Raw genomic sequence first — 9283 nt, forward strand, 5'->3', positions numbered from 1 at the left:
CTCCATTAAGCCCATCTCCCCTTAGTTACTGTTGCTACGCCTATCAAGCTTTTCTGTCCTAACATAGAGTTTAAAATGTTAGCAGCAGATTTACTGCTCGAAAAACTCATAGAAATTCACATAAAAAGACATTTTTAACCAGCAACTGTCAGATTTGGTGATGGTCAACTGTCACTCACATTTTATTAGCTGTAGCAAGCTATCTAATTAATGTTAGCTCTGTCAGTTGGTTAGAAACTTACTGTCTCCAGTTAATCTCTAGCTGACTCGTATCCAATTTAGAAACCTGCCAAATTGTCTTAAATATGTCTACAGAGGTTAAATACCTGAAATCATACAAACTTCTGGGTAAGGATACAAAAAAGGCTAAAAACACAAATAGCATTGTATTGCAGATTAGAGCTAGTTAGCCTTCGTATTATACATTATAAGTTATTTATAAGCAACAAAAAGGTTAGTTAAAATATATAACAGCAACTTCCAAACCCTTGGGCGAAAGGGTTTAGCCATCAGTCAATTTCTTATTTGTAGTTTCAGTTTAGCAGTTAGTTAGCTGGTGCTTCCAGAAAAAGTTTTCTTTGACTTTGCCAATTTAGGTTTCAAATTAAGTCAACAAACTTCGCCTCCAAAGCAGTTTTGTGAAGAATGTAAGTGTTTGGGGACATTAACAGACACTTTAACAAAGCCTTTCAAATTATTGCCTCAATAAAATTTTGTTATTACTTCACAGTGAGATAACAAACACATCCCCAGACAGAAAAAAACATCTTATTGTACAAGAAGACTGTACTAAAACACTTTTTTACAGCCTATTTGTTGGATTTATTTGTCAATAAGTCATCTAAATGCTGGTATTGATCTTCCAGCTATTGTTAAAATACATTTTATTTTGGCAGATGAGTCACACAGACTGTCACAAGATATCAGCACTCCTATTCCACAGGCTTCATCCATGTGAGTGTGAATAGTGACATGAACTATATTTACTGCACAGACTGATATATTTTATGCATGTTGAGTTGTTGTACAGAATCTATAATATCTATTCTATATTTTTTAAAATAGTCAGTGTTTAATGTTCTTAAGTATTTCCCAAGATTTCTATGGTATTCACACGTCTGCATGCTCAGTTCGGGATCCCAGGTTGTATTACAGATGTGAGACAATCAGATTGTGCTGCAGATGTGATACAGTTGTAATACTCTGATGAAGTGCCTGTAACATTTCGAGATGAAACATATCCGCGGTGACAAAGAGATGATCCAAATTTGCATGAAGCCTTTCTTGTCGTTCCCTGTGAATGCTGCTGTAGGACTGTATGCATGGACGGTGACTGCAGGGCGGGCGTCGTGATGTCGAGGCCAGGACCGGGGCTGAAGTCAGACCAGATTCAGTAAAGTCTACACAGGGATCCAAAACCAAGATCACCTCAAAAATACAAATATAGACCTTACCGCACAAACATCTGAGTAGTAATTGATCTTCTTATCTTAATCCTTAACAAGAGAGCGAATAAGTATTTCACAAAATGTGGATTTATTCCTTTAAATGTTAGTGTCAGAGTTTATTTTTGACATTGATTGAACCATATTCAAGACAAAAAATGGAAATTAAAGATAAAAGCTTATAATATTAGTCCAAAAACAAGGTTTTTTTTTATTATATCGTCAAAAACATAAGATTAAATTAATAAATTTTTCCTAAGTCCCGCCCCTTTTTGGTCCACTTTCTCCGCCATTTTAAGATGGTTGAAAGATAAAAATTAAATATATAGTCGCATCTTAAGTTAGAAAAACGCTAGCTAACTATTCTACAGCAGTCGTTAGCTAGATAGTTCGGTGGCTACAGAGATAAAGAGCTACGCAATAACAACGATAGCTATTGGGGCGCAGACCAAAAAGGGGCGGGACTTAAGAAGGGTAAATAAAATACAAAAACTACAACACAGCGCTTCATTTTCTGAAAAGATCTCCACTGACATCCAAAGTGGAACTCGCAGCTACAGTAGACAACACGCTGCAGTCCTGTAAGACTGTAGCCTGAGTCCTGTAGAACTGTAGACCGTCAGGTCCTGTTAGAAGACTGGTAAGACCTGCAGTCGTAGAGGGCTGCAGTCCTGTGCGCTCCTGAGTCTGTAGAGACTGCAGTCCTGCAGTCTGTAGAGACTGTAGACCTGAAGTCCTGTAGAGACTGTAGAACTGCAGTCTGTAGAGGACTGTAGACCTGCAGTTTCCTATGTAGAGACTGCTAGTCCTGCAGTCCTGTAGAGACTGGTAAGACTGCATCTGTAGGAGGCTGCAGTCCTGCAGTTCTGTAGAGCCTGCAGTCAAACTGCCGTCCTGTAGGACTGGTACGTCCTGCAGTCCTGGTCCGGGCCTGCGCATGGCTGAGTTCCCTGCGGCACCCAGAAGCACTTTTTTGTACCAATGTTTTGTGTTGCCAGATAAAACCCAGAAGAATCGCTGCTGTGGGAACGTCTGTCTGGCATCTGTTTTTCTTGGGTCTTCTCTCCGTCCTGAGCTTCTGTCAGATGTCTAATTCTGAGAATGAGCCAGTATTTAACACAAAAACACAATAACAAAGTCATCCTGTCTGTGATGGTAGTAAGGATTTTTCCAGTTTTCACACAGGCTGGATTAGTAGATTAAGGAAGTATTATTGTGGTTTTTTAGTGTTTTTGGGGAGTTTAATCTTTAGGTAACGATGTTTGTTTCGTTAGTGAATTTGCTTTTGTTTCGTGTTGTTTATTATTAGCTATATAGTTACTTAATAGGGTCGTAGTTTCTCAAAGTGCCTGAAAAGAAATTTAAAAACAGTGATCTTATCCATTTAATGATCTTCTAATCTCCTTTATAATGATGATTTTATTTCAGCATCAAAGCTATATTTTCTGGAGGGAATCTCCTTTTATTAAGGAGCCAAATTCTCCTGGCTTAAACAAATAATAAAAAAGGCGTGCTAGATAGTATTCCCTAATTCCCTAAATGTTGGATTCTTAAACATGTTCTCATCTTTTACTTCTTAATTGAGTTTATATGTCAGCTTTAAACTGCTGCACTGAGAACAACTGAGACGAGGACGGGAATAAGTCCAGGACTTAAATATATATCAAGTGTTGATGTCAATAAAATGTCAATAACAGACAGACAGAAGCTGTAAACAGATTTTATTAGTCGTTAACATAAGTTGAAAACTGGTTCAAATTTAAATTGGAAATTGATTTTGACAGTTTCTGTTTATAGTTTCTCACATTTATAATATTAATTAATCTTTAGTTCAGCGCTCTCGCTGTCTGTGAAGATAAAACAATCAATACCAACAAAAATAAAGCAAAATAAATGTGAGCAATTAAAAGAAAACAAACCATCTTCTGACAGTTTGACAGGATATTTTGCATTTTATCACTTTTTTTAAAACGGTATCGCTCATAACGATATAACGACTCACTAATGACACACACAGTTGAGTTAGTCAACTTCTAGATATCTTTTTATGCTAAGCTAATCTATATTCTGAAAAACACCCACATTTTGGAGATGGTTTACAAGATAAAAAAGACCGTGTAGTACGTCTAAAGACCATACACATGGATTATGTTTGTTAATTTGACAAGATATCTTGCATAATTATGGAAGTTTTCACAACAAATGTTGTTATCAGTTTATAAGCATTGGGTAAACACTAGTCCAAATACAGTTTTAATCACTGAAACCGCAATAATTAATGTAACTTTTAAAACTTTTAAATTCAGATAAAAAGTAAGAAAATGCAATAATAACAGCACTCTTCTGTACAATTTAAGCCGTGATTATTTGTATTATAGCAGCGTTCACCTGTATTATAAGCTCATTGCAATGTTTTTAAGTGTACATATCTTTAAATTAAACAGTGAAAAGCCAACAATATGGATGTTTATGGAATTACTGTAGTCAGTTATTTAGCGGAACATTCCCTGCAGACCGAAAAGGGGCGGATTTAGGAGCGTCATTTGAACTTTTGTTTGTTCGAAAACAACTTTATTTTTTTAGATGTTGGAGAACAATATTTTGTACTTTTGGAGCTGAATAGTTGCTCCAGTTGTAAAAGAGCAACACACACCCCACACACCACACACACACACACACAACACACCGACCCGACGAGATTCAGAGCGCACACACACACACACACACACACACACACACACACACACACACCCCGACGAGGATTGATGCTGCGGCGTCATCAGCGTACTTACTCTTTGTCTCCTAGCAACAGGAAACATCAGCCTCCGCGAGGACCAATGAGGGCGCGCGCGGAGCGGTGTGTGCTGTCTCGTGTTGCAGTGAACGGGATATTTTAGGAGGCTGGAGAGCAGAGAGCGTCTCACCCCCGGAGGAGCCGGAGCTGGCTGTCTGTCTGCCCGTGTGCGTGTGTCTGTCTGCAAGGGACCGAGGGAGGCGCTGACTTCAGGCCGAGCAGGAGCGTCGCTGAGTCGGTGTGAGGACGGTAGATGTCGCGCCAAGGAGCGGAGGACATCCACGGAGAGAGAGGCTTTCAGTGGGATTTACTGAACGGCTGCAGGACACATTTACTCAAAGGTAAGGTGCTTTAATGGACATTTAACGGATTTATTGGTGGTGGTAACAGCAGCTGCTTGTCTTTAAAGCGAGTTTATTTGAACAGCACTTTTCAAACACAGTAGGGAAGGTGAGAAAATGCATTAAAACTACATTTAAAAGGATGAAATACATAAAAACACAATAAGAATGTGAATAAAATCAAATTAAAATAGTAAAATAACATAGAAATTGACAAAAAGTAATATAGGACTTAAAAAACATCTAAAACCAAACCATTACTACTCATTAATCTCTGAGTTATGTTACTTTATTCATTAAAAAAATAACCTTTTGAAATAAATAAACCATTGGATTACACAAACACTGCACTCAGCTCATGGAAAGCTGATATTTTGGTGATAAAATGTAAACTGAAAGTCTCTTAAATCAAGATCTTATTATTCAGTCACCAGTTAGAATTCACTTGTTTTAACCCTTTAAACTTTCCCACCAATCTCAGTGAAGTTTAAGGATTTAAGGTTGGAGATTCATGACCTCCTGTGCACACATACTTCTGCTTTCAGTGGAAACACTAAAGAAAATGTAAAGTGTTGCATCCACACACACACACACACACACTTCCCACGCATCCTCTTTCTCTCTCTCCACTGATGTATCCATCATCGTGCTTCATTCTCCCACAGATGAAATATTCAGGCTGCAGTTGGATGTTAAAAACTGTGTGAGTCACCGCCGGCAGCTTCAGGGGAGCCGGCGTGAATGTTTCACAACCATAAAGCTTCCCACCCTGTGTTTATGATCAATTTATGGCATTTTAAACACACACACACACACACATACCGCACACACACACTCCTCCTCTTCCTCCTTCTTGAATTTAAATGAGCTTTTTGCCCTTTAATGTAAAACCATTAGCGTCAAATCAGGATGTTATAGCTGTGATTCTTCAGTTTCTGAGTGCTTTATTGTGGAATTATATAAAATAAAGTGCAGATGTTTTAATAATATCTATTATGTTTCATTTATATATTACATCAAGCACATAAATGTATATTCTCCTTTGTTTTTTTATTTTTATTTCTTATTATTTTGTAATATTTTGTATATTTTCTCTATTGTTTCACATCCAGCCATTAGTTGTAAATAAAAATAAAATCTCAAATTTCAAAATTTAGTGCTTTTAATGTGGAAATATATGAAATAAAGTTCAGATATAATAATAATAATAATAATAAAATGTATATCACATCACAGACAAATACATTTAATAAAATAAAATATGTCAGTATTATTTTGTTCTTTTTTTAGATAATATCTATATTTTTTCAAATTTTTTGCATTCTTTTGTATAAAACATAACATTTTAAATTTTCTTCTTTGAAAATTAGTATAAAAATGTAGGAAACCTCCAGTGCAGTTTTAATTTAAAAAAAACTTGATAGTAAATAACAAAAAAAATACAAAAAATAAAGTATCAGATATTGATATATATATACATATACACACACACACACACACACACACACACACATATATGTGCAGGTTTCACAAATGTGATTAAAGTTGAAGAAGTTCAAAGATAAAATTTAGGCTGCAGCTCTGACAGAATACAATCACATCTTCCGTCAGCAGTGTGCTTAGATATTTTGGTCTCTCCATCCTCCTCCTCCTCTTCCTCCTCCTCCTCCTCCTCCCCACTCGTCTCTCAACCTGTTCCTTCCCTGCAGGAGCCTGAGGGCGATGTGGAGGCTCAGATCAGCTCAGACACACTGATTCAAACTCCGGTTAGAGAGCTGAGCATCGGCTGTGGAGCGTCAGCAGCAGGTAATCAGATCTGTTACCTCATTCACCTCCAGTGAGGTAATGTTATAGTCTTCCTCTGCAGTTTATTTTGGAGGACTTGGGGGCACTACTGGGGCCTCAGCTGATATCAGGGCATACTTTAAACCTTTATTATTAATATTATATGGTCTGTTTTATATGTATGTGTTGTTGTTTGTGGACCCCTGCTACTTTAATGGCAGCTAATGGGGATCCAAGAATAAAAATATTGTTTTTGGCCACTTGGGGGCAGTGCAACAAACCGTTTTCACAACATCGACATATTATCGCCTCAAAGTTAAAATGACAAACATGTTAGCAAACAATATAACACATCCAGCAGACACAGAAACATTAGCTTTCATATGAAAACTGATATCTTTATATGTTTTAGCTCTGGTTTGGTCTCCTGAGGAAATATTTGGCTCTTTATTTGGTAAATGTTCCACTATGTATATTTATAGGCTGTAAAACCAAAACAGTGAGTTAAAAAATGCTAAAAAAGCTCAGTAGAGTTGAGGGGAACTGCAAAATTGCGTGAAAGACAAGGATTAATATGGATTGTAGCAGATTTAAAGGTAACCCAAAAGAGCCTGGTATCACTGCAGAGTTTTAGTGTCAAATGATGAAAATCCTGTTTCAAAAAAAGATCCTAACTCAACATCAGACTGAAAGTCACCAAACCCACCAAAACTGTCTTAGTTTTTCCAATAATCACCAACTCTAGTTTGGTGGACCTTAATTCACCGAAACGGCCAGTTTCAGACTCACTAAATTTGCAGCCAGACTGGCTTTCTAAACAAACCACAGAGAGGCTGCGATAGCAACACAGGCAGAGGGAGTGTGACTCCACTATATCTTTACATAGCAAATATTTGTTTGCTGCTATATGAGTGTTTCAGATCTGATATATATAACCTTATTTTGTCAAAATATTGTTTTATATGTGAAGAATTAACTTTCACACTTCATATTCTAGATGTTGTTTAAAAGGTTTATTAGGAGCACAGTTTTGGAGGTAATATATATATGTATATATATATATAACAAAAAAAGGAGTATGTGAGTTCTTGTGCACAAATTATTGTTCATCAGCAGCCTCAGTCTGGAAATAAAAGGATCTGTATCAGCCCTCAAATTCTATGGTTTTCTTTGAAAGGGTCTTGTAATGAGTCATAACCTGAGAGCAGCTCATAATGGGCTTTATTTAAATGTCAGTTAATCACACTGATCTTTTTAAAAATGTAATTACTGGATTAATCATTTACTCATTTACTTACTCAGTAGTGTAAAACCTGATAAGTTCATTTAACTCAAAGGAATTGTTAAAACTGATTACATCGAACTCAAAACATATTCTTAATTAAGAAGCTTTTACTAGTCATTTTATGTGACTTAATTTTCTAATCTTTATTTGTACTGTTAAAACCAAATACTTATTTTTAATAAAATTTTTCTCCAAGCTCACTGGCGATGTTTTGAAACTGTTTGTAGTTCAGAAACATCCATTTTAGTCCCTTCAGAGTGTAAAACACAAACTTCAGCACATCTGCTAACAGTAGGGTAAAACTCAACGTTGCAATAATTTAAATATGTCCCCCGGCCTTCCTTCTGTTAGATTTGTCGTCTAATGTCTGTTCTGTTGCCTCCAGCAGCCCCTTCCCTGTGAGAGAGACCAAACCATTCAACAACGTCGAAAGTTGCTTACTTCAAGAGGAAATATGCGGAAGAGGAGGATTTACACGGAGGCCTACGTGGATATTTTCAAAAAGTACAAAAGCTCTTGTTTTCCTCTTATTGTTCACATTTCTTCCACCATTAAAGTTCATCTTGTTGTTTAAATTCTTTAAATATTTCTGACATTCAGCTACGAAAAGGTCACCTCTCTGTGCTCTTTATTTTCCACTTTTTTCTGTATGTTGTCATTTATCAGTCTTGAGCCTCACCATCTCCTCCATTAGTGTTTCCCATCACATTTGTTTCAGTCTTTACATGTTGTCTAAAAGAGTCACTAATAATGCTCCACTTATTATCTGCTTCTATGCAGATGAGACCGTTATGTTCTTGACAGATTTCTGAGGTGCAAGTGCTGCTCTTTTAGCTCCTCCAACCAGATTTATCCTGATTACATTACATTACATTGCTGATCTCTCCTCTCTTTTGTAAAAGAAGTGGATTTATCATGTAGCATTAGCAAAAACAAGCTAACACATTAGCTGCTGACACAGTCTCGCTCCAAAACCAGATTATTTTACTTGTGTTATATCAAGAGATCTTTAGGTAAATCCATGTTCTGTGTAAAAAAAACTTTATGAGAAACATGAGAAAGTAGCAACACAAGGTGAAACAACATGACTTGTTTCTAAAAGTTTGATTATTTTAGTTAATTCAACACTCTACTGTCTAAATCTGTAAATGTTGATTTTGGTTATTTCTATCTTTACTATTACTATCTTTTATTAGTATAGTACTATAAGGTATTTGTCTCAGTAATTCTGTTTTAACGTGTTTTATAGTGATATTTATATAAATTAAAATTATGTGTAAATTGTCCCAACATGAATTGACACAGGACGGAGCGCGGGCTAGAGCTGTAAATAAAAGGCGCCTGCCTGGAATGGGACATTTGCCAATATGTACGCTTTTTAGGTGGTTAAGTCAAACACAATTATTAATTATCAGTTAGTTTCCTTATTTTTTTTTGCCAAACGTTTACCGGTTTCGGGTTACGAGTTACCGCCTTGAAGGCCTTCGTCACCTTTAATTGTTTACGGGCGGGCTAGCTCAGCATTGAACCTTACTGTACACTACATAATACTTATTTGTTGCAGTTTTTTTTTTTACGCTAACTTGAGACAGCGATAAGCATACCAACTAGACACCAGCTTTTCAATAAAAAG

At 36.5% G+C, this 9283-nt stretch overlaps 1 long non-coding RNA gene across 1 annotated transcript in view; it reads left to right on the forward strand.

Moving 5' to 3' along the window:
* The first annotated feature begins 4353 nt into the window (after window positions 1-4353).
* LOC118337369 overlaps window positions 4354-9283 on the forward strand; it is a 5845-nt gene continuing 915 nt past the window's right edge. Inside the window, exons 1-3 of the long non-coding RNA XR_004797148.1 lie at window positions 4354-4580; window positions 6290-6386; window positions 8036-8154. This is a non-coding gene — a long non-coding RNA (uncharacterized LOC118337369). The remainder of the gene's footprint in view (window positions 4581-6289; window positions 6387-8035; window positions 8155-9283) is intronic.

Source organism: Morone saxatilis, unplaced genomic scaffold (assembly GCF_004916995.1).
Source record: "Morone saxatilis isolate NCDOM2014 unplaced genomic scaffold, NCSU_SB_2.0 Contig3, whole genome shotgun sequence".
In the NCBI taxonomy this organism is placed as follows: Eukaryota; Metazoa; Chordata; class Actinopteri; family Moronidae; genus Morone; species Morone saxatilis.